An 18,381-nucleotide genomic window follows, 5' to 3' on the forward strand; every position below is an offset into this window, starting at 1 on the left:
TGGTCACGTTCAGATGTGCAGATTTACGCTGAGAATGCGAGAGAATGAAACGAATAGACACACGTTGACTGAAGTATAGAACCAGCAGAGCGAAGGTGGGCCGCATGGCCTCCGTCTGCGCTGCGACACATGTTGTGATTCAGTGTGAAATCACAGTTCGACCGACAGAATGTGGGAATTTAGTAAAAACGTTTCTATTTACACAGCCTCCGTACGTCTGCGAAACAGCATATCACACGACAGCAGCGGAGGTCTTTGACATCAGTCTCGAACGTGCGAGCCGCGTGCCAGATGAAAAGCTGAATCGCTCTGTGGACAGGGCCCGGAGCGTGGCAGCAGAGTGGCGCAGCGGGAGCGTGCTGGGCCCATAACCCAGAGGTCGATGGATCGAAACCATCCTCTGCTATTATTCAATGTCACCTCGAGCTGATTTCCTTTGGATCGGTGCTCTCTTCTGCCAGCTGCATACCCGAATGGCAAATCCACTCCATGCAAGGTGCGTGGTTTTAGAGGTCTCAGTGGCATTCTGTTGTTCGGCGGTTTTTATTCTGAACTGGATCGCAAAACCAGTTCTCTGCGATGCCAATCAGTTAGTCAAGTTGAAACAAATGTCTTGCGGTTTCGTCCATTCCCTGCAGTAATTCGCTACCCTGGTTCAGACGTGAATGACAAGCATGTCAAAAACCTCATCACGACTCAGACACAGTTCCCCCACGATTAGGACGGATCCCACCGATTGTGAATAACCTCAGAGAGAGAGAGAGACAGGCAAACGGCGTGGATTCGATGGGTTGAACGGCTTGTGTCTACTCGAGAATGGTGCTACGTGTTTATGCCATCCCACTGCCTGTCTCTGGGACAGAGAGGCTGAGGGAGCAAAACTGGTTCATTTTTAACCGTCCCTTCCGTGTTGGACTGCCTGCAGTCCCTCAGCTCAGGGCCGTGGGGAGGACTCTCAGTGAGTGAAGGTTTCACTCGGATTCTCTTCATCTGGGACACTTGGGGCTCAGATGTTAACTGCTGCGCGGTAGCAACAAAGAAAGCGATGCCCACTTTGCTATAGACTTTCCGTAAGATTGCTGCGTGAAGACGATTTCTGAACACCAAGAAGGCTGCACAACAATGTGAATTTACCTGGGCGAAGAGTCCTCGGTGTCCATTTCTTTCTGTCCTTCCAGCACAGCATCTTTCCATCTCTCAGATAACAGACCTTTGGAGAAAGTTCACAATCAAAGTTGTTCATGTTCCCCGCATTAATGCAACTGACACCTCTCACCCCAACGGTTTCAGAGAGTGAGAGAGAGAGAGAGAGAGAGAGACTCTACCCGCCCCCACCCTACACCACGCCCCACCCCACCCCAGAACAACGTGCAAGTAGAAATAAATTGGTTTAATTATCGAGCAGTGGAGATAGTCCAGTTCCTGGGGATGAGACAAACATCAGCGCCCCGGGGACAGAATGACAAGCAGAAGTTCTGGAAACGCTTTGCTGCTTGCAATTCTTGGAGCAATGTGGAATGTACTTCACACTGAGCAACTTTCAGCTGGCTCAGAGTCTCCAATGTACATTGCTGTGTTTGCCGCCAGCTCAGAGAGAGAGAACAATAGGAAGGACGTAGGAGTGAATAACGATCCGCGTGAGAGGGCGAATAGCTGCTCATGGAGACTGTTAGTGGCTAACAATACGTAGTCTGTCATAGCCGACGAGGTGATAACAAGGAGTCGTTGGTGTGGTAGGGGTCAAGGACATGGGGGAGTTCAGGCCCTAAAGTTATGGAACTCGATATTGAAGACCGGAGGGCTGTAAGGTCTCCAAGTGGAAAATGAGTTGTTGTTCTTTCATCTGGAGCTAGAACACTGCTGCAAGCCTGAGACAGAGATGTTGGTCAGGGAACAGGGTGATGTGTTAAAGTGGCAGACAACCGCCAGGTCAGGGCCTTTTTCCTGCGGGCAGAACCGGGATGTTCTGCGAAGCAGTCACCCAGTTTATGCTTCATGCTACATTGGGGAAACGACACTGTGAGCAGCGAATGCAGTGGACTAGGTTGTGGCAAAAGTGCTGCTTTACCTGGCAGGTATGTTTGAGCCCTTGGATATTCAGGAGGGAGCCGGTAAATGGGCAGGTGTTGCACATTCGGCAGTTTCAGGCGAAAGCGACTTGGCACTATGGGAGGTGGGTGTGGGGTGTTGCGAGTGAAGGAAGAGTGGACCCGAAGTGTAACCCCTGGCACAACGGGTGCGTGTTGGGACCATAACCCACTCTCTCCTATTCACTCAATGTCGTCTTTAGCAGCTTTCCCTTATAACTGCGCTCTGTTCTGCACCTCGCCTTCTCATCTGCTTCCGAAAAAAGGCTTGGACATAAATATTTCACAGTGATATACTGGCCCAATGTGCACAGTCGAGTTGATACACTCGTGGAGATCTGCGTGGTCTTCTCCTGTTCTCTGTATCCCATGGTGAGGAGGGTAATGCTTGTCACTGGCCGCTCGGGTGTCATAGAAAAATTTCAAAACAAAATGTTTGAATTGTCTGCCAGTGGAGAGAGCCCGGTTCCTGGGGACGTGACAAACAGCAGCAGGGAGACTGAATGAGAAGCAGCTGTTCGGGAAACCCTTTGCCGCTAGCAATTCTTAGAGCAATCTCAAATGTATTTCATAGTGAGCACGTCTCAGGTCACTCAAGCGGTGTGGGGCATCGGTCGTGGGCCGGCTCTCTGGCTCGTTGGTCTAGGCGTATGATTCTCGCTTTGGGTGCTTCACTGTGATGAGTTGCGAGAGGTCCCGGGTTCAAATCCCGGACGAGCCCGAGGTTTTTCTAAAACTTGACTTGTGCAAAACTGCCTGATTAATTTTCTCAAAAAGCACCTTGGTGAAACGAGGTTGGGCTGTCTGGAGTACGGACAAGGCAGAAAACAGGGAAGTGAAATGGTTGGATGTCGTGTCGAACAGGTTGACGTGAGCTGTGCGGTGTTCGGGGAATGTCAGCAATGAAGGTAGATTGGAAAATTGGGACAGCTCTCCTCGGAGAACCGAAGTTTTCCAAGTCATGAGGGACCTAGAAACAGGAAATAATGTTGTGAAAATGTTCCCACACCTGAAAGGTCCACAACGATTCGGCCGAATTTTAAGGTCACCAGGAAAACAAGTAAAAATGACAGGAGGAAGAACGTTTTCGTACAGGGAGTGGTTAGTGTCAGTAAGTCCCTGTCGGACATTGACAAAGAGGAAGATTCAATGAACACAAAAGGGAATTCGGTGGTCACGTTCAGATGTGCAGATTTACGCTGAGAATGCGAGAGAATGAAACGAATAGACACACGTTGACTGAAGTATAGAACCAGCAGAGCGAAGGTGGGCCGCATGGCCTCCGTCTGCGCTGCGACACATGTTGTGATTCAGTGTGAAATCACAGTTCGACCGACAGAATGTGGGAATTTAGTAAAAACGTTTCTATTTACACAGCCTCCGTACGTCTGCGAAACAGCATATCACACGACAGCAGCGGAGGTCTTTGACATCAGTCTCGAACGTGCGAGCCGCGTGCCAGATGAAAAGCTGAATCGCTCTGTGGACAGGGCCCGGAGCGTGGCAGCAGAGTGGCGCAGCGGGAGCGTGCTGGGCCCATAACCCAGAGGTCGATGGATCGAAACCATCCTCTGCTATTATTCAATGTCACCTCGAGCTGATTTCCTTTGGATCGGTGCTCTCTTCTGCCAGCTGCATACCCGAATGGCAAATCCACTCCATGCAAGGTGCGTGGTTTTAGAGGTCTCAGTGGCATTCTGTTGTTCGGCGGTTTTTATTCTGAACTGGATCGCAAAACCAGTTCTCTGCGATGCCAATCAGTTAGTCAAGTTGAAACAAATGTCTTGCGGTTTCGTCCATTCCCTGCAGTAATTCGCTACCCTGGTTCAGACGTGAATGACAAGCATGTCAAAAACCTCATCACGACTCAGACACAGTTCCCCCACGATTAGGACGGATCCCACCGATTGTGAATAACCTCAGAGAGAGAGAGAGACAGGCAAACGGCGTGGATTCGATGGGTTGAACGGCTTGTGTCTACTCGAGAATGGTGCTACGTGTTTATGCCATCCCACTGCCTGTCTCTGGGACAGAGAGGCTGAGGGAGCAAAACTGGTTCATTTTTAACCGTCCCTTCCGTGTTGGACTGCCTGCAGTCCCTCAGCTCAGGGCCGTGGGGAGGACTCTCAGTGAGTGAAGGTTTCACTCGGATTCTCTTCATCTGGGACACTTGGGGCTCAGATGTTAACTGCTGCGCGGTAGCAACAAAGAAAGCGATGCCCACTTTGCTATAGACTTTCCGTAAGATTGCTGCGTGAAGACGATTTCTGAACACCAAGAAGGCTGCACAACAATGTGAATTTACCTGGGCGAAGAGTCCTCGGTGTCCATTTCTTTCTGTCCTTCCAGCACAGCATCTTTCCATCTCTCAGATAACAGACCTTTGGAGAAAGTTCACAATCAAAGTTGTTCATGTTCCCCGCATTAATGCAACTGACACCTCTCACCCCAACGGTTTCAGAGAGTGAGAGAGAGAGAGAGAGAGAGAGACTCTACCCGCCCCCACCCTACACCACGCCCCACCCCACCCCAGAACAACGTGCAAGTAGAAATAAATTGGTTTAATTATCGAGCAGTGGAGATAGTCCAGTTCCTGGGGATGAGACAAACATCAGCGCCCCGGGGACAGAATGACAAGCAGAAGTTCTGGAAACGCTTTGCTGCTTGCAATTCTTGGAGCAATGTGGAATGTACTTCACACTGAGCAACTTTCAGCTGGCTCAGAGTCTCCAATGTACATTGCTGTGTTTGCCGCCAGCTCAGAGAGAGAGAACAATAGGAAGGACGTAGGAGTGAATAACGATCCGCGTGAGAGGGCGAATAGCTGCTCATGGAGACTGTTAGTGGCTAACAATACGTAGTCTGTCATAGCCGACGAGGTGATAACAAGGAGTCGTTGGTGTGGTAGGGGTCAAGGACATGGGGGAGTTCAGGCCCTAAAGTTATGGAACTCGATATTGAAGACCGGAGGGCTGTAAGGTCTCCAAGTGGAAAATGAGTTGTTGTTCTTTCATCTGGAGCTAGAACACTGCTGCAAGCCTGAGACAGAGATGTTGGTCAGGGAACAGGGTGATGTGTTAAAGTGGCAGACAACCGCCAGGTCAGGGCCTTTTTCCTGCGGGCAGAACCGGGATGTTCTGCGAAGCAGTCACCCAGTTTATGCTTCATGCTACATTGGGGAAACGACACTGTGAGCAGCGAATGCAGTGGACTAGGTTGTGGCAAAAGTGCTGCTTTACCTGGCAGGTATGTTTGAGCCCTTGGATATTCAGGAGGGAGCCGGTAAATGGGCAGGTGTTGCACATTCGGCAGTTTCAGGCGAAAGCGACTTGGCACTATGGGAGGTGGGTGTGGGGTGTTGCGAGTGAAGGAAGAGTGGACCCGAAGTGTAACCCCTGGCACAACGGGTGCGTGTTGGGACCATAACCCACTCTCTCCTATTCACTCAATGTCGTCTTTAGCAGCTTTCCCTTATAACTGCGCTCTGTTCTGCACCTCGCCTTCTCATCTGCTTCCGAAAAAAGGCTTGGACATAAATATTTCACAGTGATATACTGGCCCAATGTGCACAGTCGAGTTGATACACTCGTGGAGATCTGCGTGGTCTTCTCCTGTTCTCTGTATCCCATGGTGAGGAGGGTAATGCTTGTCACTGGCCGCTCGGGTGTCATAGAAAAATTTCAAAACAAAATGTTTGAATTGTCTGCCAGTGGAGAGAGCCCGGTTCCTGGGGACGTGACAAACAGCAGCAGGGAGACTGAATGAGAAGCAGCTGTTCGGGAAACCCTTTGCCGCTAGCAATTCTTAGAGCAATCTCAAATGTATTTCATAGTGAGCACGTCTCAGGTCACTCAAGCGGTGTGGGGCATCGGTCGTGGGCCGGCTCTCTGGCTCGTTGGTCTAGGCGTATGATTCTCGCTTTGGGTGCTTCACTGTGATGAGTTGCGAGAGGTCCCGGGTTCAAATCCCGGACGAGCCCGAGGTTTTTCTAAAACTTGACTTGTGCAAAACTGCCTGATTAATTTTCTCAAAAAGCACCTTGGTGAAACGAGGTTGGGCTGTCTGGAGTACGGACAAGGCAGAAAACAGGGAAGTGAAATGGTTGGATGTCGTGTCGAACAGGTTGACGTGAGCTGTGCGGTGTTCGGGGAATGTCAGCAATGAAGGTAGATTGGAAAATTGGGACAGCTCTCCTCGGAGAACCGAAGTTTTCCAAGTCATGAGGGACCTAGAAACAGGAAATAATGTTGTGAAAATGTTCCCACACCTGAAAGGTCCACAACGATTCGGCCGAATTTTAAGGTCACCAGGAAAACAAGTAAAAATGACAGGAGGAAGAACGTTTTCGTACAGGGAGTGGTTAGTGTCAGTAAGTCCCTGTCGGACATTGACAAAGAGGAAGATTCAATGAACACAAAAGGGAATTCGGTGGTCACGTTCAGATGTGCAGATTTACGCTGAGAATGCGAGAGAATGAAACGAATAGACACACGTTGACTGAAGTATAGAACCAGCAGAGCGAAGGTGGGCCGCATGGCCTCCGTCTGCGCTGCGACACATGTTGTGATTCAGTGTGAAATCACAGTTCGACCGACAGAATGTGGGAATTTAGTAAAAACGTTTCTATTTACACAGCCTCCGTACGTCTGCGAAACAGCATATCACACGACAGCAGCGGAGGTCTTTGACATCAGTCTCGAACGTGCGAGCCGCGTGCCAGATGAAAAGCTGAATCGCTCTGTGGACAGGGCCCGGAGCGTGGCAGCAGAGTGGCGCAGCGGGAGCGTGCTGGGCCCATAACCCAGAGGTCGATGGATCGAAACCATCCTCTGCTATTATTCAATGTCACCTCGAGCTGATTTCCTTTGGATCGGTGCTCTCTTCTGCCAGCTGCATACCCGAATGGCAAATCCACTCCATGCAAGGTGCGTGGTTTTAGAGGTCTCAGTGGCATTCTGTTGTTCGGCGGTTTTTATTCTGAACTGGATCGCAAAACCAGTTCTCTGCGATGCCAATCAGTTAGTCAAGTTGAAACAAATGTCTTGCGGTTTCGTCCATTCCCTGCAGTAATTCGCTACCCTGGTTCAGACGTGAATGACAAGCATGTCAAAAACCTCATCACGACTCAGACACAGTTCCCCCACGATTAGGACGGATCCCACCGATTGTGAATAACCTCAGAGAGAGAGAGAGACAGGCAAACGGCGTGGATTCGATGGGTTGAACGGCTTGTGTCTACTCGAGAATGGTGCTACGTGTTTATGCCATCCCACTGCCTGTCTCTGGGACAGAGAGGCTGAGGGAGCAAAACTGGTTCATTTTTAACCGTCCCTTCCGTGTTGGACTGCCTGCAGTCCCTCAGCTCAGGGCCGTGGGGAGGACTCTCAGTGAGTGAAGGTTTCACTCGGATTCTCTTCATCTGGGACACTTGGGGCTCAGATGTTAACTGCTGCGCGGTAGCAACAAAGAAAGCGATGCCCACTTTGCTATAGACTTTCCGTAAGATTGCTGCGTGAAGACGATTTCTGAACACCAAGAAGGCTGCACAACAATGTGAATTTACCTGGGCGAAGAGTCCTCGGTGTCCATTTCTTTCTGTCCTTCCAGCACAGCATCTTTCCATCTCTCAGATAACAGACCTTTGGAGAAAGTTCACAATCAAAGTTGTTCATGTTCCCCGCATTAATGCAACTGACACCTCTCACCCCAACGGTTTCAGAGAGTGAGAGAGAGAGAGAGAGAGAGAGACTCTACCCGCCCCCACCCTACACCACGCCCCACCCCACCCCAGAACAACGTGCAAGTAGAAATAAATTGGTTTAATTATCGAGCAGTGGAGATAGTCCAGTTCCTGGGGATGAGACAAACATCAGCGCCCCGGGGACAGAATGACAAGCAGAAGTTCTGGAAACGCTTTGCTGCTTGCAATTCTTGGAGCAATGTGGAATGTACTTCACACTGAGCAACTTTCAGCTGGCTCAGAGTCTCCAATGTACATTGCTGTGTTTGCCGCCAGCTCAGAGAGAGAGAACAATAGGAAGGACGTAGGAGTGAATAACGATCCGCGTGAGAGGGCGAATAGCTGCTCATGGAGACTGTTAGTGGCTAACAATACGTAGTCTGTCATAGCCGACGAGGTGATAACAAGGAGTCGTTGGTGTGGTAGGGGTCAAGGACATGGGGGAGTTCAGGCCCTAAAGTTATGGAACTCGATATTGAAGACCGGAGGGCTGTAAGGTCTCCAAGTGGAAAATGAGTTGTTGTTCTTTCATCTGGAGCTAGAACACTGCTGCAAGCCTGAGACAGAGATGTTGGTCAGGGAACAGGGTGATGTGTTAAAGTGGCAGACAACCGCCAGGTCAGGGCCTTTTTCCTGCGGGCAGAACCGGGATGTTCTGCGAAGCAGTCACCCAGTTTATGCTTCATGCTACATTGGGGAAACGACACTGTGAGCAGCGAATGCAGTGGACTAGGTTGTGGCAAAAGTGCTGCTTTACCTGGCAGGTATGTTTGAGCCCTTGGATATTCAGGAGGGAGCCGGTAAATGGGCAGGTGTTGCACATTCGGCAGTTTCAGGCGAAAGCGACTTGGCACTATGGGAGGTGGGTGTGGGGTGTTGCGAGTGAAGGAAGAGTGGACCCGAAGTGTAACCCCTGGCACAACGGGTGCGTGTTGGGACCATAACCCACTCTCTCCTATTCACTCAATGTCGTCTTTAGCAGCTTTCCCTTATAACTGCGCTCTGTTCTGCACCTCGCCTTCTCATCTGCTTCCGAAAAAAGGCTTGGACATAAATATTTCACAGTGATATACTGGCCCAATGTGCACAGTCGAGTTGATACACTCGTGGAGATCTGCGTGGTCTTCTCCTGTTCTCTGTATCCCATGGTGAGGAGGGTAATGCTTGTCACTGGCCGCTCGGGTGTCATAGAAAAATTTCAAAACAAAATGTTTGAATTGTCTGCCAGTGGAGAGAGCCCGGTTCCTGGGGACGTGACAAACAGCAGCAGGGAGACTGAATGAGAAGCAGCTGTTCGGGAAACCCTTTGCCGCTAGCAATTCTTAGAGCAATCTCAAATGTATTTCATAGTGAGCACGTCTCAGGTCACTCAAGCGGTGTGGGGCATCGGTCGTGGGCCGGCTCTCTGGCTCGTTGGTCTAGGCGTATGATTCTCGCTTTGGGTGCTTCACTGTGATGAGTTGCGAGAGGTCCCGGGTTCAAATCCCGGACGAGCCCGAGGTTTTTCTAAAACTTGACTTGTGCAAAACTGCCTGATTAATTTTCTCAAAAAGCACCTTGGTGAAACGAGGTTGGGCTGTCTGGAGTACGGACAAGGCAGAAAACAGGGAAGTGAAATGGTTGGATGTCGTGTCGAACAGGTTGACGTGAGCTGTGCGGTGTTCGGGGAATGTCAGCAATGAAGGTAGATTGGAAAATTGGGACAGCTCTCCTCGGAGAACCGAAGTTTTCCAAGTCATGAGGGACCTAGAAACAGGAAATAATGTTGTGAAAATGTTCCCACACCTGAAAGGTCCACAACGATTCGGCCGAATTTTAAGGTCACCAGGAAAACAAGTAAAAATGACAGGAGGAAGAACGTTTTCGTACAGGGAGTGGTTAGTGTCAGTAAGTCCCTGTCGGACATTGACAAAGAGGAAGATTCAATGAACACAAAAGGGAATTCGGTGGTCACGTTCAGATGTGCAGATTTACGCTGAGAATGCGAGAGAATGAAACGAATAGACACACGTTGACTGAAGTATAGAACCAGCAGAGCGAAGGTGGGCCGCATGGCCTCCGTCTGCGCTGCGACACATGTTGTGATTCAGTGTGAAATCACAGTTCGACCGACAGAATGTGGGAATTTAGTAAAAACGTTTCTATTTACACAGCCTCCGTACGTCTGCGAAACAGCATATCACACGACAGCAGCGGAGGTCTTTGACATCAGTCTCGAACGTGCGAGCCGCGTGCCAGATGAAAAGCTGAATCGCTCTGTGGACAGGGCCCGGAGCGTGGCAGCAGAGTGGCGCAGCGGGAGCGTGCTGGGCCCATAACCCAGAGGTCGATGGATCGAAACCATCCTCTGCTATTATTCAATGTCACCTCGAGCTGATTTCCTTTGGATCGGTGCTCTCTTCTGCCAGCTGCATACCCGAATGGCAAATCCACTCCATGCAAGGTGCGTGGTTTTAGAGGTCTCAGTGGCATTCTGTTGTTCGGCGGTTTTTATTCTGAACTGGATCGCAAAACCAGTTCTCTGCGATGCCAATCAGTTAGTCAAGTTGAAACAAATGTCTTGCGGTTTCGTCCATTCCCTGCAGTAATTCGCTACCCTGGTTCAGACGTGAATGACAAGCATGTCAAAAACCTCATCACGACTCAGACACAGTTCCCCCACGATTAGGACGGATCCCACCGATTGTGAATAACCTCAGAGAGAGAGAGAGACAGGCAAACGGCGTGGATTCGATGGGTTGAACGGCTTGTGTCTACTCGAGAATGGTGCTACGTGTTTATGCCATCCCACTGCCTGTCTCTGGGACAGAGAGGCTGAGGGAGCAAAACTGGTTCATTTTTAACCGTCCCTTCCGTGTTGGACTGCCTGCAGTCCCTCAGCTCAGGGCCGTGGGGAGGACTCTCAGTGAGTGAAGGTTTCACTCGGATTCTCTTCATCTGGGACACTTGGGGCTCAGATGTTAACTGCTGCGCGGTAGCAACAAAGAAAGCGATGCCCACTTTGCTATAGACTTTCCGTAAGATTGCTGCGTGAAGACGATTTCTGAACACCAAGAAGGCTGCACAACAATGTGAATTTACCTGGGCGAAGAGTCCTCGGTGTCCATTTCTTTCTGTCCTTCCAGCACAGCATCTTTCCATCTCTCAGATAACAGACCTTTGGAGAAAGTTCACAATCAAAGTTGTTCATGTTCCCCGCATTAATGCAACTGACACCTCTCACCCCAACGGTTTCAGAGAGTGAGAGAGAGAGAGAGAGAGAGAGACTCTACCCGCCCCCACCCTACACCACGCCCCACCCCACCCCAGAACAACGTGCAAGTAGAAATAAATTGGTTTAATTATCGAGCAGTGGAGATAGTCCAGTTCCTGGGGATGAGACAAACATCAGCGCCCCGGGGACAGAATGACAAGCAGAAGTTCTGGAAACGCTTTGCTGCTTGCAATTCTTGGAGCAATGTGGAATGTACTTCACACTGAGCAACTTTCAGCTGGCTCAGAGTCTCCAATGTACATTGCTGTGTTTGCCGCCAGCTCAGAGAGAGAGAACAATAGGAAGGACGTAGGAGTGAATAACGATCCGCGTGAGAGGGCGAATAGCTGCTCATGGAGACTGTTAGTGGCTAACAATACGTAGTCTGTCATAGCCGACGAGGTGATAACAAGGAGTCGTTGGTGTGGTAGGGGTCAAGGACATGGGGGAGTTCAGGCCCTAAAGTTATGGAACTCGATATTGAAGACCGGAGGGCTGTAAGGTCTCCAAGTGGAAAATGAGTTGTTGTTCTTTCATCTGGAGCTAGAACACTGCTGCAAGCCTGAGACAGAGATGTTGGTCAGGGAACAGGGTGATGTGTTAAAGTGGCAGACAACCGCCAGGTCAGGGCCTTTTTCCTGCGGGCAGAACCGGGATGTTCTGCGAAGCAGTCACCCAGTTTATGCTTCATGCTACATTGGGGAAACGACACTGTGAGCAGCGAATGCAGTGGACTAGGTTGTGGCAAAAGTGCTGCTTTACCTGGCAGGTATGTTTGAGCCCTTGGATATTCAGGAGGGAGCCGGTAAATGGGCAGGTGTTGCACATTCGGCAGTTTCAGGCGAAAGCGACTTGGCACTATGGGAGGTGGGTGTGGGGTGTTGCGAGTGAAGGAAGAGTGGACCCGAAGTGTAACCCCTGGCACAACGGGTGCGTGTTGGGACCATAACCCACTCTCTCCTATTCACTCAATGTCGTCTTTAGCAGCTTTCCCTTATAACTGCGCTCTGTTCTGCACCTCGCCTTCTCATCTGCTTCCGAAAAAAGGCTTGGACATAAATATTTCACAGTGATATACTGGCCCAATGTGCACAGTCGAGTTGATACACTCGTGGAGATCTGCGTGGTCTTCTCCTGTTCTCTGTATCCCATGGTGAGGAGGGTAATGCTTGTCACTGGCCGCTCGGGTGTCATAGAAAAATTTCAAAACAAAATGTTTGAATTGTCTGCCAGTGGAGAGAGCCCGGTTCCTGGGGACGTGACAAACAGCAGCAGGGAGACTGAATGAGAAGCAGCTGTTCGGGAAACCCTTTGCCGCTAGCAATTCTTAGAGCAATCTCAAATGTATTTCATAGTGAGCACGTCTCAGGTCACTCAAGCGGTGTGGGGCATCGGTCGTGGGCCGGCTCTCTGGCTCGTTGGTCTAGGCGTATGATTCTCGCTTTGGGTGCTTCACTGTGATGAGTTGCGAGAGGTCCCGGGTTCAAATCCCGGACGAGCCCGAGGTTTTTCTAAAACTTGACTTGTGCAAAACTGCCTGATTAATTTTCTCAAAAAGCACCTTGGTGAAACGAGGTTGGGCTGTCTGGAGTACGGACAAGGCAGAAAACAGGGAAGTGAAATGGTTGGATGTCGTGTCGAACAGGTTGACGTGAGCTGTGCGGTGTTCGGGGAATGTCAGCAATGAAGGTAGATTGGAAAATTGGGACAGCTCTCCTCGGAGAACCGAAGTTTTCCAAGTCATGAGGGACCTAGAAACAGGAAATAATGTTGTGAAAATGTTCCCACACCTGAAAGGTCCACAACGATTCGGCCGAATTTTAAGGTCACCAGGAAAACAAGTAAAAATGACAGGAGGAAGAACGTTTTCGTACAGGGAGTGGTTAGTGTCAGTAAGTCCCTGTCGGACATTGACAAAGAGGAAGATTCAATGAACACAAAAGGGAATTCGGTGGTCACGTTCAGATGTGCAGATTTACGCTGAGAATGCGAGAGAATGAAACGAATAGACACACGTTGACTGAAGTATAGAACCAGCAGAGCGAAGGTGGGCCGCATGGCCTCCGTCTGCGCTGCGACACATGTTGTGATTCAGTGTGAAATCACAGTTCGACCGACAGAATGTGGGAATTTAGTAAAAACGTTTCTATTTACACAGCCTCCGTACGTCTGCGAAACAGCATATCACACGACAGCAGCGGAGGTCTTTGACATCAGTCTCGAACGTGCGAGCCGCGTGCCAGATGAAAAGCTGAATCGCTCTGTGGACAGGGCCCGGAGCGTGGCAGCAGAGTGGCGCAGCGGGAGCGTGCTGGGCCCATAACCCAGAGGTCGATGGATCGAAACCATCCTCTGCTATTATTCAATGTCACCTCGAGCTGATTTCCTTTGGATCGGTGCTCTCTTCTGCCAGCTGCATACCCGAATGGCAAATCCACTCCATGCAAGGTGCGTGGTTTTAGAGGTCTCAGTGGCATTCTGTTGTTCGGCGGTTTTTATTCTGAACTGGATCGCAAAACCAGTTCTCTGCGATGCCAATCAGTTAGTCAAGTTGAAACAAATGTCTTGCGGTTTCGTCCATTCCCTGCAGTAATTCGCTACCCTGGTTCAGACGTGAATGACAAGCATGTCAAAAACCTCATCACGACTCAGACACAGTTCCCCCACGATTAGGACGGATCCCACCGATTGTGAATAACCTCAGAGAGAGAGAGAGACAGGCAAACGGCGTGGATTCGATGGGTTGAACGGCTTGTGTCTACTCGAGAATGGTGCTACGTGTTTATGCCATCCCACTGCCTGTCTCTGGGACAGAGAGGCTGAGGGAGCAAAACTGGTTCATTTTTAACCGTCCCTTCCGTGTTGGACTGCCTGCAGTCCCTCAGCTCAGGGCCGTGGGGAGGACTCTCAGTGAGTGAAGGTTTCACTCGGATTCTCTTCATCTGGGACACTTGGGGCTCAGATGTTAACTGCTGCGCGGTAGCAACAAAGAAAGCGATGCCCACTTTGCTATAGACTTTCCGTAAGATTGCTGCGTGAAGACGATTTCTGAACACCAAGAAGGCTGCACAACAATGTGAATTTACCTGGGCGAAGAGTCCTCGGTGTCCATTTCTTTCTGTCCTTCCAGCACAGCATCTTTCCATCTCTCAGATAACAGACCTTTGGAGAAAGTTCACAATCAAAGTTGTTCATGTTCCCCGCATTAATGCAACTGACACCTCTCACCCCAACGGTTTCAGAGAGTGAGAGAGAGAGAGAGAGAGAGAGACTCTACCCGCCCCCACCCTACACCACGCCCCACCCCACCCCAGAACAACGTGCAAGTAGAAATAAATTGGTTTAATTATCGAGCAGTGGAGATAGTCCAGTTCCTGGGGATGAGACAAACATCAGCGCCCCGGGGACAGAATGACAAGCAGAAGTTCTGGAAACGCTTTGCTGCTTGCAATTCTTGGAGCAATGTGGAATGTACTTCACACTGAGCAACTTTCAGCTGGCTCAGAGTCTCCAATGTACATTGCTGTGTTTGCCGCCAGCTCAGAGAGAGAGAACAATAGGAAGGACGTAGGAGTGAATAACGATCCGCGTGAGAGGGCGAATAGCTGCTCATGGAGACTGTTAGTGGCTAACAATACGTAGTCTGTCGTAGCCGACGAGGTGATAACAAGGAGTCGTTGGTGTGGTAGGGGTCAAGGACATGGGGGAGTTCAGGCCCTAAAGTTATGGAACTCGATATTGAAGACCGGAGGGCTGTAAGGTCTCCAAGTGGAAAATGAGTTGTTGTTCTTTCATCTGGAGCTAGAACACTGCTGCAAGCCTGAGACAGAGATGTTGGTCAGGGAACAGGGTGATGTGTTAAAGTGGCAGACAACCGCCAGGTCAGGGCCTTTTTCCTGCGGGCAGAACCGGGATGTTCTGCGAAGCAGTCACCCAGTTTATGCTTCATGCTACATTGGGGAAACGACACTGTGAGCAGCGAATGCAGTGGACTAGGTTGTGGCAAAAGTGCTGCTTTACCTGGCAGGTATGTTTGAGCCCTTGGATATTCAGGAGGGAGCCGGTAAATGGGCAGGTGTTGCACATTCGGCAGTTTCAGGCGAAAGCGACTTGGCACTATGGGAGGTGGGTGTGGGGTGTTGCGAGTGAAGGAAGAGTGGACCCGAAGTGTAACCCCTGGCACAACGGGTGCGTGTTGGGACCATAACCCACTCTCTCCTATTCACTCAATGTCGTCTTTAGCAGCTTTCCCTTATAACTGCGCTCTGTTCTGCACCTCGCCTTCTCATCTGCTTCCGAAAAAAGGCTTGGACATAAATATTTCACAGTGATATACTGGCCCAATGTGCACAGTCGAGTTGATACACTCGTGGAGATCTGCGTGGTCTTCTCCTGTTCTCTGTATCCCATGGTGAGGAGGGTAATGCTTGTCACTGGCCGCTCGGGTGTCATAGAAAAATTTCAAAACAAAATGTTTGAATTGTCTGCCAGTGGAGAGAGCCCGGTTCCTGGGGACGTGACAAACAGCAGCAGGGAGACTGAATGAGAAGCAGCTGTTCGGGAAACCCTTTGCCGCTAGCAATTCTTAGAGCAATCTCAAATGTATTTCATAGTGAGCACGTCTCAGGTCACTCAAGCGGTGTGGGGCATCGGTCGTGGGCCGGCTCTCTGGCTCGTTGGTCTAGGCGTATGATTCTCGCTTTGGGTGCTTCACTGTGATGAGTTGCGAGAGGTCCCGGGTTCAAATCCCGGACGAGCCCGAGGTTTTTCTAAAACTTGACTTGTGCAAAACTGCCTGATTAATTTTCTCAAAAAGCACCTTGGTGAAACGAGGTTGGGCTGTCTGGAGTACGGACAAGGCAGAAAACAGGGAAGTGAAATGGTTGGATGTCGTGTCGAACAGGTTGACGTGAGCTGTGCGGTGTTCGGGGAATGTCAGCAATGAAGGTAGATTGGAAAATTGGGACAGCTCTCCTCGGAGAACCGAAGTTTTCCAAGTCATGAGGGACCTAGAAACAGGAAATAATGTTGTGAAAATGTTCCCACACCTGAAAGGTCCACAACGATTCGGCCGAATTTTAAGGTCACCAGGAAAACAAGTAAAAATGACAGGAGGAAGAACGTTTTCGTACAGGGAGTGGTTAGTGTCAGTAAGTCCCTGTCGGACATTGACAAAGAGGAAGATTCAATGAACACAAAAGGGAATTCGGTGGTCACGTTCAGATGTGCAGATTTACGCTGAGAATGCGAGAGAATGAAACGAATAGACACACGTTGACTGAAGTATAGAACCAGCAGAGCGAAGGTGGGCCGCATGGCCTCCGTCTGCGCTGCGACACATGTTGTGATTCAGTGTGAAATCACAGTTCGACCGACAGAATGTGGGAATTTAGTAAAAACGTTTCTATTTACACAGCCTCCGTACGTCTGCGAAACAGCATATCACACGACAGCAGCGGAGGTCTTTGACATCAGTCTCGAACGTGCGAGCCGCGTGCCAGATGAAAAGCTGAATCGCTCTGTGGACAGGGCCCGGAGCGTGGCAGCAGAGTGGCGCAGCGGGAGCGTGCTGGGCCCATAACCCAGAGGTCGATGGATCGAAACCATCCTCTGCTATTATTCAATGTCACCTCGAGCTGATTTCCTTTGGATCGGTGCTCTCTTCTGCCAGCTGCATACCCGAATGGCAAATCCACTCCATGCAAGGTGCGTGGTTTTAGAGGTCTCAGTGGCATTCTGTTGTTCGGCGGTTTTTATTCTGAACTGGATCGCAAAACCAGTTCTCTGCGATGCCAATCAGTTAGTCAAGTTGAAACAAATGTCTTGCGGTTTCGTCCATTCCCTGCAGTAATTCGCTACCCTGGTTCAGACGTGAATGACAAGCATGTCAAAAACCTCATCACGACTCAGACACAGTTCCCCCACGATTAGGACGGATCCCACCGATTGTGAATAACCTCAGAGAGAGAGAGAGACAGGCAAACGGCGTGGATTCGATGGGTTGAACGGCTTGTGTCTACTCGAGAATGGTGCTACGTGTTTATGCCATCCCACTGCCTGTCTCTGGGACAGAGAGGCTGAGGGAGCAAAACTGGTTCATTTTTAACCGTCCCTTCCGTGTTGGACTGCCTGCAGTCCCTCAGCTCAGGGCCGTGGGGAGGACTCTCAGTGAGTGAAGGTTTCACTCGGATTCTCTTCATCTGGGACACTTGGGGCTCAGATGTTAACTGCTGCGCGGTAGCAACAAAGAAAGCGATGCCCACTTTGCTATAGACTTTCCGTAAGATTGCTGCGTGAAGACGATTTCTGAACACCAAGAAGGCTGCACAACAATGTGAATTTACCTGGGCGAAGAGTCCTCGGTGTCCATTTCTTTCTGTCCTTCCAGCACAGCATCTTTCCATCTCTCAGATAACAGACCTTTGGAGAAAGTTCACAATCAAAGTTGTTCATGTTCCCCGCATTAATGCAACTGACACCTCTCACCCCAACGGTTTCAGAGAGTGAGAGAGAGAGAGAGAGAGAGAGACTCTACCCGCCCCCACCCTACACCACGCCCCACCCCACCCCAGAACAACGTGCAAGTAGAAATAAATTGGTTTAATTATCGAGCAGTGGAGATAGTCCAGTTCCTGGGGATGAGACAAACATCAGCGCCCCGGGGACAGAATGACAAGCAGAAGTTCTGGAAACGCTTTGCTGCTTGCAATTCTTGGAGCAATGTGGAATGTACTTCACACTGAGCAACTTTCAGCTGGCTCAGAGTCTCCAATGTACATTGCTGTGTTTGCCGCCAGCTCAGAGAGAGAGAACAATAGGAAGGACGTAGGAGTGAATAACGATCCGCGTGAGAGGGCGAATAGCTGCTCATGGAGACTGTTAGTGGCTAACAATACGTAGTCTGTCATAGCCGACGAGGTGATAACAAGGAGTCGTTGGTGTGGTAGGGGTCAAGGACATGGGGGAGTTCAGGCCCTAAAGTTATGGAACTCGATATTGAAGACCGGAGGGCTGTAAGGTCTCCAAGTGGAAAATGAGTTGTTGTTCTTTCATCTGGAGCTAGAACACTGCTGCAAGCCTGAGACAGAGATGTTGGTCAGGGAACAGGGTGATGTGTTAAAGTGGCAGACAACCGCCAGGTCAGGGCCTTTTTCCTGCGGGCAGAACCGGGATGTTCTGCGAAGCAGTCACCCAGTTTATGCTTCATGCTACATTGGGGAAACGACACTGTGAGCAGCGAATGCAGTGGACTAGGTTGTGGCAAAAGTGCTGCTTTACCTGGCAGGTATGTTTGAGCCCTT

At 50.2% G+C, this 18,381-nt stretch overlaps 6 non-coding genes across 6 annotated transcripts; all 6 read left to right on the forward strand.

The window, feature by feature from the left end:
• Positions 1–334: 334 nt before the first annotated feature.
• trnam-cau (transfer RNA methionine (anticodon CAU)) lies at positions 335–406 on the forward strand. The gene has a single exon. It is a non-coding gene; the product is annotated as a tRNA-Met (tRNA).
• A 3,186-nt stretch (positions 407–3,592) lies between these two features.
• On the forward strand, positions 3,593–3,664 carry trnam-cau (transfer RNA methionine (anticodon CAU)). The gene has a single exon. It is a non-coding gene; the product is annotated as a tRNA-Met (tRNA).
• Positions 3,665–6,850: 3,186 nt separating this feature from the next.
• On the forward strand, positions 6,851–6,922 carry trnam-cau (transfer RNA methionine (anticodon CAU)). The gene has a single exon. It is a non-coding gene; the product is annotated as a tRNA-Met (tRNA).
• Positions 6,923–10,108: 3,186 nt separating this feature from the next.
• Positions 10,109–10,180, forward strand: trnam-cau (transfer RNA methionine (anticodon CAU)). The gene has a single exon. It is a non-coding gene; the product is annotated as a tRNA-Met (tRNA).
• A 3,186-nt stretch (positions 10,181–13,366) lies between these two features.
• trnam-cau (transfer RNA methionine (anticodon CAU)) lies at positions 13,367–13,438 on the forward strand. The gene has a single exon. It is a non-coding gene; the product is annotated as a tRNA-Met (tRNA).
• A 3,186-nt stretch (positions 13,439–16,624) lies between these two features.
• trnam-cau (transfer RNA methionine (anticodon CAU)) lies at positions 16,625–16,696 on the forward strand. The gene has a single exon. It is a non-coding gene; the product is annotated as a tRNA-Met (tRNA).
• Positions 16,697–18,381: the final 1,685 nt, after the last annotated feature.

The sequence above is a fragment of the Hemiscyllium ocellatum genome, unplaced genomic scaffold (genome assembly GCF_020745735.1).
Source record: "Hemiscyllium ocellatum isolate sHemOce1 unplaced genomic scaffold, sHemOce1.pat.X.cur. scaffold_1503_pat_ctg1, whole genome shotgun sequence".
Taxonomy (NCBI): Eukaryota; Metazoa; Chordata; class Chondrichthyes; order Orectolobiformes; family Hemiscylliidae; genus Hemiscyllium; species Hemiscyllium ocellatum.